This window comes from Fundulus heteroclitus, unplaced genomic scaffold (genome assembly GCF_011125445.2).
Source record: "Fundulus heteroclitus isolate FHET01 unplaced genomic scaffold, MU-UCD_Fhet_4.1 scaffold_62, whole genome shotgun sequence".
NCBI classification, from domain to species: domain Eukaryota; kingdom Metazoa; phylum Chordata; class Actinopteri; order Cyprinodontiformes; family Fundulidae; genus Fundulus; species Fundulus heteroclitus.
In genome coordinates, this window is record NW_023397055.1 from 2047835 (window position 1) to 2059267 (window position 11433).

At 42.9% G+C, this 11433-nt stretch overlaps 1 pseudogene; it reads left to right on the plus strand.

Annotated features, from left to right (window-relative positions):
- Nucleotides 1-8663: 8663 nt before the first annotated feature.
- LOC118561373 lies at nucleotides 8664-10952 on the plus strand (annotated as a pseudogene).
- Nucleotides 10953-11433: the final 481 nt, after the last annotated feature.

Genomic DNA, 11433 nt, shown 5'->3' on the forward strand with positions numbered 1-11433 from the left:
CAGCTGCTTCCTCCAGAGTCTCATCAGCATCTCCAGCTCTGTTTCCTCCACCTTTCTATTACGCTCCCTCCTCTGAAGGTCCACTAGATTAAATGTTGTAGACAGCAGCAGACCATAGCAGCAGTTCTTGAAGGTGACCTTGTAGTGCAGCTCTGCAGCTTGTCATGTTGCTTAAAGTGACTAAACAGCTTGATGGTAGAAATCTTTCTCCACCTTTAACAGGATCCTGAGGAAAGTTCTGGAGGATTGTTGCTGTTCTGCTCCAGAACAGCAACAATCCTCTGATCCAGAAGCTGTTCTCTGAAAGCCAGGAGTCCATCTTGGTGCTGGCCAGGAGCAGATCACATGATGCTGCTCTACATATCTGATGTCTGACTACTGGGGACTGAAATAGACTTTATTCTGCATTGATTTCAGCATCTTTACCTGAAATCAACTGATTGGTAAATGACTGGAATGACATGGAGACTGATTTTAAACAGAGTCACTGCCAGCCCTCATTTATCTTCTGATTCTCCACATTTGTTTCTATGTCTTCAATAATAAATAAATGTCTTAGAGCACATCAGTAGAACTGTAATAATAGATGATTTTAGCAGCAGCAGCAAAGCAGCATCTGATGCTTCTTGAACTAAATCAAAGCAGCTGGATGACGTTCTACATTTCTGTTGGACTTTCTGGAAGAAAACTGTCAAATTGTTCAGTTCTAGGATGGTTCTGTCAGAAATGAAAACCAGGATTCATTGAAGTCTTTCTGTCCATCTCCATCATCTAACATCTGATCTGTTTCTCTCTTCCATCTAGAACCAGGAAGCTACAGGAGCTTCTGATCCACAGACAGACTTACCTGGTTCATCTCTCAGGTTAATGATGCAGATGGGGTTACCACCCAGTAGAGATCTCTTCCTGCGATTGTTTCTAGCATAATCAACTCGACACTCATATGTTCCTGTATCATCAGTCGTCACGTTCTTCAGAACCAAAGACACGTCTCCATTCTCCACGTCCAGCAGAGACACCCGGTTCCTAAAGGATGGAGACTGACCATCTGGATAAAATTGACTGTCCCTGTAAAGAAGAACATAATGATCTGACTCCAGATCAGTTCTCCTCCACTCTGCAACTATAATATCTTTGTTCTCAGCTGCTCTACATGTCAGAATGACATTGTCTCCTGGTTCTGCTGTGATGATTCTCTGATCTGCAGGAGAGAAAACAACACAGAGCAGAAAAGTTAGAGAGGACCTCTGATTATTCATTATAATTTAATGTCTAATCCTGATTTAGAAACAGAAACATTGGTTGGTTTAAACAACTATAGTTATTTTCTCATTTAATCATTAAAATCTGAAACCAACAAGAACAATTTTCTGTTCCAGACCAGAGAAGAACCAGAAGTCTCTGTTTCCATCTCTGGCTGATTGATCGGAGAACCTCTGATAGAAAGTTTCAGCTCACAAATAGAGTTTTACATAATTATCAGCCACCAACATCAGGATTAATCTACAGTTGAAACCCGTAACAGTTTATAGCACCTGCATCAGATCTTGTTAATGTCAGGGTTTAGTTTTTTTCTAGCCTTTATTGTTACTTTTCAGTTTCCTCCTCCTCCTCTCTTTCAGCTTACCTTCCACTCCCTCTGCAGTCAGTCACACCTGTTGGTCATTAATTAGTCAGAACTCACTCCACCTGCCAGCCAGCCTACTTAAGCCTCCCTCTGTCTTCACTTCCCTGCCGGTCCGTCATCAGACTCAACTCTCTTCCCGCCTGTCTACCTGGTTTGCTCCTGCTTCTGTTGGAATCCTGCCACCTCTGAGTCTCAAGTTAAGTCTCTGCCTGCTACTGGATTATTCTGCCACCTCTCTGTTTCAAGCCTCTGCTAGCCGTTGGAATTACCTGTCTCTCCTGTGCTCCAGCTGCCTCTGCCGTCTATTGGATTTCCTGCTGCATCTGTGCTTCACCTCCTGGACTTATACTGCCACCTCTCTGCGTCTAGCCTCTGCTAGCTGTGGGTGTTACCTGCCTCATCTGTGCTGCTTCCTGCTGGGTCTCCGGCCTCCTCTGTGCTCCAGGAGTCCTGCCATCTAGAATTCTCTCTCTCCGGTCCGTAAGCTCCTGCTTCATCTACATCCCCAGTTCCAGTTCAGTCCTGTCTAGGGATGGGAATCGTGTTCCAATTCCATGGCACCGTTTGGCAGCTCGCTTAACGATTCTTATTCTTATCGATTCCAGGCAGCACCACTTACGTCACTTTTTTTTAGCAAGTTACGCACACAGCATTCAGTAAGCAAGTACGACGTGACCAGGCGTAAGTCTAGAAAAGCAAAACAAAAAAAATGGCGCCCCATCGGGTAAAGCGATCGAAAGTCCGGTCAACAAGGAAAAATCAGTGGATCATTAGCTATACCTAAAACTAATACGTTTGTGGTTATTTAATGAATTTAGCGTTAATCAATAAGAAAATAAAAGCATAAATTGTCGTCTCGATCACTGTGTATGGGGGCGGCCATTAGTGCCCGACATCACATCCTGTTACGTAATGTCGCGGTAAGGCACTGCGCTCTACAACAACAATTGTTTCGGATTTCCAGAGGACTTCACCTTTGAAATTCACGAGAGCTATTGCTGAAGAAACAATGTCCACATGCATGGCCGTTGGATGTTCCAATACATCGGGTAAAAGTGAAAAAAACATTTTTTTCACCTTTCCAATTCCACCACGGGCTCTTTTGTTGGATTTCCAACTTGCCATCGAACTTCTCGCCAGAGAGAAAACACGTCGTCTGTAGCCAACATTTAGAAGAAGAATGTCTTCAAGATGATATGAGAGCGAGACTCTTCGGTAGGTTTTTCTTTTTTATGATGGAGAATTTGCCGGAACATTTGTTTACCCGATCAGAGCGGCGGAGGGATACGACGCACTTAGAAAGAATGCTCACTGTTGTGAAGCCCACTTATTTTATTTGACTTTGGTCTTATTTTTTCTAAAGTCGCTTGTAAATTTCATGAGTTGTGGGGTTGCAGTTTTTTTTGGGCTTGTTTCTGAAAATGAAGTTGATTGTTTGGGCTCTAAACTAAGTGACGCTGAAATATCCCTGAATTGGAATCGTGAAAATCTTATCAATTCCCAACCCTTGTCCTGTCTCTCTGGTTTCATCCTCCAATAGCCATCTTATTCAATAAAACTCACAAATAACCAAGCTCCGTGTGTGGTGTGCATTCTGGGCTCATCCATAGACAAATCCTTGACAGTTAAACTTTGTTTTCTGTTGACATCATGATCCAAACAAACCACGGTGTTCTGATTTAAATGATATAATTTAAATCATTCATTTAAATGATATAATTAAAAAAGGTTACAAAGAAACAAAAGAATGAAATTGTCATAACACTGCTACGTAACAGATATGTCTTGAGTTTGGACCTAAAAAGGAGCGATATGTGTAACAGTGTGAAAATTCAGGGGTAACTTGTTCCAGAGTCTCGGGGCAGCAACTGCAAAAGCCTGATCACCCCACGGTTTATATCTGGGACTTCTTAAACCAACAGGATAACATCTGAGCAGCTTGTTGGACGAGTCTAATAAATACTCACCTGCAGGAAGACACTCAGAATATGTAGTTTGATATCCCTAATGTCTTAGTTTTTAAGATTTCATTAACCCATAAAGGACTAGATACCAAATAGAACAATTTATCCCCATAACTAACATTTAAAGGAGCAATAAGCAATATTTCACCACTAGGTGGGGCTAGAGCACTGCCTGCAGATCAAAACAAGGTGTGCATCAAGCCTCTTTCTACCTCAGGGACCATAGACATATAAGAGTAGACCCCGCATTGACTGTCGCGGCGCAGGAATTACGGCCGCCATCTTGGGGCGGTCGACCTGCTACCCTAACCTGCTGATTCAAGCTGAACACACTAATGATGCCTCAGCACTGTGCGGCTTATTTTTGTTTAAATTGATGGAGTATTGACGTCAGGGCTCGAGGGATAACTTTTCACAAGTAAGAACAGATATTGTTTATATTTTTGATTAAAATGTGATTTTTCTAATATTAGGTAGAGAGATATGTGGATGCTATAAACAGAGTCTAGGTTTTTGTGATTCCCTCTGCTCCGTGAAAGCATCAGAGCTTTAGACATTAGAAAAAGACACCAACCTCTGTCAGACGGAGCTCCCAGCAGTCAGCGACTGACTGTTTAATTTGCTGAAACATCAACCTATTAACTACCTTATTTGCATAATGTAAAACCAGTTTTCATGATTCCTTAGGATTGGTTGTTGTTCTTAAATTACAACAACTCCTGCATTGAAACCTTTTGATACTGTTGGAGTATGAAGAGCTTTCCACTTTTCAGCTTCTTGGTAGAAGATAAACAGGTTGAGGCCTCAGATCTTCAGCCTCCCAGGTTGATCCTTCAGTCAGAGCTCCAGGTCTTCTCCTCTTTAGCTGAACTTCTTCTCTGTCCTCGATCTTCACTTGAAGACTACTGTGAGAAACATACTCCTAGTTCCTCTTGCATAACTTTTAATTCTTGCACATAACTGGTCGTGCAATTATTTTTTGTAATTCTCCCATTTTCTTCATCTGTGTGTCATGATTTGTCTTTGGATGAACCCGGACACAGCACGCACACACAGAGCTAGTTCTTGAAGTGAGTTTATTGAACAGAATGGAGGGTTATGACGAGAGGAACCAGAGTCTTTTATGGACGGAGATGAAGGGTGCAGAAGCTGGCTGACAGGAGGAGTAATCGGTGACTGACCGGGAGGAAACTCTGGAGCGGAGAACTTGAGACCGTGGAAACAGCTGCAGAACTTGAGAACGTCCGATGGAGCAGAGCTGAGCAGAGTCTTAGAGAAATGACTGAACAAAAACCATGTTGAAGCAACGTCTTCAGGCTGACTGCAACAAAAACTGAGCTGACACAGGATACTGGCTGAGACTGAGCAGGAGTGAACACTACGGACCGGCGACGAGAGCAGAATGAGGTGAGTTTAAATAAGAGTGGAACCAGGTGGGAGCAGTTGGAGGTTGATTGCAGCCTGACAGGTGGAACCAATCAGGCTGCGCAGGAAAGAGAGAGAGGGAGAGAGACTCAGCATGCAGCCTACAAGCTGCATCCTGACACTGCAGGTTTAGTTTGTTCTTAGCTGACTTTGCTATAAACAGACAAGCTTACATCTGCAGTAACAGTATTTTCATTCACGTCAGACGCATCTGACTTAGAATGCTCCTAGGAGGATCAGCCTTGGTGCATTAGGTGTGGAAACATTTTCAGATAGAACTGAAAGAAAGTCTGGTTGCCTCTGATTTAAGCCTGGTTGTAATTGTTATACTATTTTTTTTAGCCTGTTACATACTGTACTTAGTTCTTGAATAGAGGAAAGTCTTTGCCATTTCCAAAAAGAGAAGGAATTTTCCCATGACTGCATCTCTTTAAATCAGCTACAGAGCAGACTGGAAAAGCTGAAATGGTTTGGTTAGAGCCAGTAACGGAATAAGACCGGTTTTGGATTTGTTGGACTTGCTGGTGAAGATTCTCAGTCATCCAGGTCATGGTCATTCCAAAAAAGTTAAAAAAACAAAACAACTGGACTTTTTTTAATCGAAGTTTGAAGACATTTTGCTTCCCATCCAGAAAACTTTCTCATTTCAAAATGTCTGGAGTAATGTGGAGCTCCAAGCTTTATACTACTGACCAACAAAGGCCTTGTAATGACTTAGATAACATGCAAATTAAACCGAAACAGGTCCACCCCTTAGTAATGGGGAGTCGTTAAAGTCATTGTTGGCCTGCAAATTGAACCGACACTGGTCCACGCTTCTGCAATCAGGAGTCGTTAGGGTTGTTATTGGCCTGGTTTACACCTGTATCACCTGTATGAGGGTGAGGATTGAGGTGAGAATTAACCCTATAGCTGTGTTATAAGTTTTTGAGAGTTGGAGCCTAAGTCTAAATCTAAATGTTTTGAGTTTTGAGTTATAAAACATTATTGCATAATAATTCTGCACAATAATAGCTGTATATCATTTGTTCATAGATATTCTCATAAAAAATAAATTGTTCCTTTTACCTTCTTAAACAGTCCTGTTTGAGGTTCATTAACATTTTCAATAAACTAAAACCTCTGTAGTTGGCGATGAATGAAAATAATTCTCAGAAATAAGACTTGCTTAATAATTGTGTAAACAGTGTAAAGGTTAGTATCAGAACCTGACCTGAGACAGAGATCCTGCTGGATGGAGACTCTCCATGAGCGCTGATGCTACACCTGTAGAGGCCTTCATCAGAGCTGGTCACATGGTGGAGGGTCATGTAACCTGCAGGCTCAGTCCTGATGAGGGAGCCATCTTTATAGAAAGCAGCTGGGAGGTTGGAGGGAGCGGTCTTTGTGTGACAGCTCAGAGTGACGTCATCTCCCTCCATCACAGGGAGGACAGGACTCTGCAGGATCACTGATTCACCTCAACACAGAGACAAACTACAGCATTTCATCCATTTCCACACAGCTTCATCAACACTAACTCCACAGTCTGATCTTACCAGTGACAGTGAGCTGGATGCTGCTGCTGGTTGCTCCCTCTCTGGACTCACACCAGTACTTTCCACTTTCTACTTTTCCCCATCCATCTCCACATGTAGACTTTCTGTAGATTGTCTCTCTTCTCACGGTCCACCCAGCAGAGCTGTTGTCCTCCTCACAGCTCAGAGACACAGAGTCTCCTTGGAAAAACTGATATCTCAGGGGATTGATGGTCAGATGAGCTGCGAAGAAGATAGATGGAAATAAAATAAGGATACTTTTTGATTTTATGAGTTCTGTGGACACTTGGGACCTGATCTTTAAAACCTTTTGCTTCTGTTAAAACATATGCAAACTAATTAGTGTTTACAAAGCTGGTCGTCATAGCAGGTACAAAGCCATGTCTGTGTGTAAAATGAGTGGAACAGTGGGTGGAAACTTTTTGCATGTGTTCCTTCATGAAAATGGAAGACACATACGGATGACCAAACCTCACAAATTTATGGAAGGGGGTTTTGCAAATGTAAATATTTAGCATCCACTAAATAAATACAGAATACATAATCAATATCTGTCCCTGAATATAACAAAATGCCAGTGAAACAAAAGTTCTTTGTTATGTTGATGCCAACAATAATGATAGGGAGGCGGCTAACCAGTGACGTGCGGTGAGGTTCATAGCTGGTGAGGCACTGACGTCATCAGAATCAGATTTGCAAATAGATGCATAGATTGACAGCAGTTTACAGGTTATGTTTCACTTCTGCATCCTTACACATACAAACGGTAGCTCACAAAACACACATTTCCTTAAAAAACAAAACAAAATAAATGTTATTACTGTCTTACCTTTACTTATAAATGAAGTCCATGCGTCGCTCCTTCTGCACAAAAACATCCGTCACGTTGCGATAGAAGTCCTCCTTATCTTCCTTCAGTTTTAAAAGTCTCTCTGTCTCAATGGAGATCACTGCCAGGGAAGAAAGCCTTCCTTGATCCGTCCTGTTCCTGCTGTATGTTTTCAGTCTCTTCAGGGCTGAGAATGACCGCTCCACTCACGCTGTAGTAGCTGGCACTGTGAGCACGAGCTGGAGCAACTTTGTCGCCTCAGGAACAGTTACAACAAGATCCTTCTCGGCCAAAAAGTTGAGAAGCTGTCCAGGAGATTTGCATTCATCCCTCACCGTTTTTGAGGGATGAATGCAAGAGAGGAAAAAAATCACTATCTCTATTATAATCTATCGCTGCACTTGACTTGCTTCCCGGATCGTTTAGCCTAGCTGGCTGTCACTTACTCGGCAGTTGAGGAGTGAACAAGACGAACGTCTGGGATCTTGAGCGCCCCCTGCCATGAGGCAAGAGAACTGCCTGCCTCACCTCGAACCTGTTCTCTGCCGTTTATAATCGCTCATTACACGAAACACGTTACACAAACACAGTTGGTGACAAAAAGCACTGTACATTATATACATAAGCTAAATTATTGGAAATAAGTTCACATATTAAATTTGTTTAAACCATTTTATTGACGCCGTACAGCAACATGCTCTCTCCGCTTAGCAGCCAGCGCAGAGCCAGGGGTTGCGCAATCCAAGGTGAGGCAGAGCTCGCTGCTGCCTCACCGGCATCGCTTCCAAGCATTTGAATGGGAAAATAAGAAATTTCAGCGATTTTGAACAAATAAAAATCGAAATTGGTGAAGCTACATGAAAAATAAATATTTTTTAGTACAAACCACCGGATGAATATAACAATTTAAATTACTTTATGATTATATATTTTCTTTCTTTCCATGATGGCTGGTGAGGCACTGCCTCACCTGCCTCCCCTGACCGCACGTCACTGCGGCTAACCAAAGCAAAATTTTTTTCTATCCATGCAATGACATGCATGCGGTGTTATTCAAGGAGTACAAAGTGAAATACAGACGTTGCTGGGATGGGGGACAGAAGCTGAGGAGAGAATTGGCACCAATGATTTAGAAAATCAAGTGTGGTGCTCAAAACTTCCCTTTGTCAGTCTCCCCAAGGGAAAATCCATAGAGAGGACGTAACGAATAGCCAGGAGGAGCATGACACAGAGTGCGGCTCTGGATCACCACCTGGTGCCTACCAGGCAGACCCGGCGGCATGGGCGGGCATTGGGGGGCCGTGTCCGCCCGCTGAGCCAGCCGTGGGCGCCCTGGACTGGGAGCTGTCTTTTTTCTTTTTTACCTCTGAGTTGTCATCGTTTTATAAGTCCTATGTTTGATGTGTCAATCATACAATTCAACCAATGAAATCAACGACTGAAGGCAACATGCTAGCCAATCACAGCTGGAGAAGGGCGGGTCGCTGGGTCAGACATTCATGGCCTTCAGAGTCTCTTCGGCTCGGCTGTGATCACCATCGGTGTGGGTAGTGATGGATATTCGGTCTGATTACCAAATAATTATAAGTGACAACGAAACAGAGGAGAGCGAGCTGGAAGCAGCGCTATTAACTTCTGTTAGATACGTCAGCATTGAAGTCAACACTGAAGTAAAGATGCACGCTAGGAGAGTTAGCTAGACAGCTAGCAGCACAAGGAGCAGAACCAAGCAGTAAAACTGCCAAACTGAAGAAACTTGGGTTACTTGAAGGTAGAAGGGAACTCTGCTTTGTTCTGATCCTTGTTCTCCAAGCTGCTTTAAGTACAGAACCTCTGCTAGTATGAATTTTTACTTCAGTGTTCAGCCTGACACCAGCGCTCATGTTTATCAGTGTGTAGCTGATGCAGGACTTTTTGCAGACACAGCTGTACAGGTTGCTGTATCTCACTGTTAGTTTACAGCCCAAACCAGCATAAAACCTGTCCAGTTTAAAAGAAAAAAAACAAGCCCAAATCTCAAACTCTCTCATGTTGATAGCATAGGACTATAAACACATAAGAACATGCTGTTAGCACACAACTGAGCTGCAGCAAAGGAATAAACCTTGTGCATACGGGCTCTGCACAAAATATAAAATCAGGCAACCAAATAACACGCAAGATCACTTTAACAATCGTGATATATCAACGGTGAAAGACAAAAACTTTGATCAATAGCTACCCAACATTAGTTGTAAATCCACCTTTGTATGAATCTTACAGAGCAATCAAACATTTCTCTTTCTCAGCCATGAAATATTTCTAAGCTGATCAGTAGAACTAAATACCTCTTGGGGCGTTTACATTGACCAATACAATTTCATAGTGACACTCTCACCATTACTCTTTTCTTGTTTAAATATAACAATCAATATTATTCATTAAAACTATTATTTACTGATGATGTCAGATTTGACAGATTCAGCTCAAAAATAAATTGATCGGTAAAATGAGTTCCAGGGCAGTCCCACTGGATCTACAACGTCCTCAGCTTCTACTACTGCTGCCTCTGGTCGCACAACTGCCACTACTACTTCAAACACCGGCCCTCCAGTGACTGCAGGCGCTACCAGTCTCCCAGCTCAGCAGTGCTGTTTGGAGATCCACACTTCATTACCTTTGACGGTGTCAGCTACTCGTTCAATGGCAAAGGGGAATACACTCTGGTCAGATCACAGGAGAAAGAGCTGATGGTCCAAGGCAGAACTGAACCTGTGAAGGATCCAGGAGCCACGATAAAGGCAACAAAGTTGATGGCTGTAGCCATCAAAGAAGGCTCGTCCGACATCATGGAGGTGCGGCAGGATGGTAGACATGATGGCCTTGAAGTACTGCATAATCAGCAAAGCCTCTCCTTTGCAGAGCAGAACTGAATGGATTTAAAGGGCGTGTACGTGTTTTCTCCCACCTCTACAAATGTAACCGTGATGTTTTCTTCTGGAGCTGGGGTGGAGGTGCGACGTCGGGGGGAAACTATGACCACCACTGTCCTCCTGCCAGAGGAATTCAAAGACTCCACTCTTGGACTGTTGGGAAAGATGAACGGTGACGCCAAAGACGACCTAGCCATGTCCGATGGGACGCTAGTGCAGAATCACAGCGACCCAGAGGAGCTGTTTAACTTTGGGGCGAGCTGTCCCAGAGAATACGGATGGTCCACTGAACAGTCAGGCCGCTGAGATATGCACTGGAGAGGGATCTCAGTTCTGTAGATATGACAGTGGGTCGCAGTCCATTGATGGGAAATAGCACCAGAGTTTCTTTCCAGAGTCACATCTCTCTGGTGGATGTTCTGAAGCCAGTGATATCCTGTGGATGGCTCCCACCACCCGTTAATGGAAAGAAGCAGGGGACCACCTACTTACAGGGAGCCAAGGTGAAATTTTCTTGTGACGAGGGCTACACGGTAAATGGATCAGCAGAGCGCACGTGCCAGAGCAATGGCAGATGGTCTGGAGAAGACACGAGCTGCGTGGTTCCCAGTATGAAAAGCCGATGACAATAAAACAAATCAATAAACATTGAAACTTTGATTTTCAAAAATCAAAAGAAAAAATGAGTTCAAGGAGATGGCATTTTATTAATATGATTTTAGTTTTCTGCTGGACATTGACAACTATTTTGATATAATTTTGTTGGTAATTCTTTCTAAATGTTGTGAAAAGCTTCACACATGTTTACAGCCTGCCCATAAGCTATTTTTGTTCAAAGAAGTCTAATTAGTTGGAAACCTGCCTAATTTGGCAACACTGACTACACTATTTTTTTTTTTTTTTTTTTTTTTTTTTTTAGATTTGGGGATTTTATTGAGAATTTCTTCCTCAGCACTTTAGGAGTTGTCCCAGAGGCACTGTTCAGACTGAAACATAAAAAAATGTTTTTTGAAAAAGTTCTGAAAAAAAAAAAGTTTCTGAAAAAAATGTAAATGCCCCCCTTTAACTTGTTTCTGCAGCCGGGTCTGCTCCCAGGGTGGAGATAATGAAACTCCTGAACCATTCGGACAAGCCACAG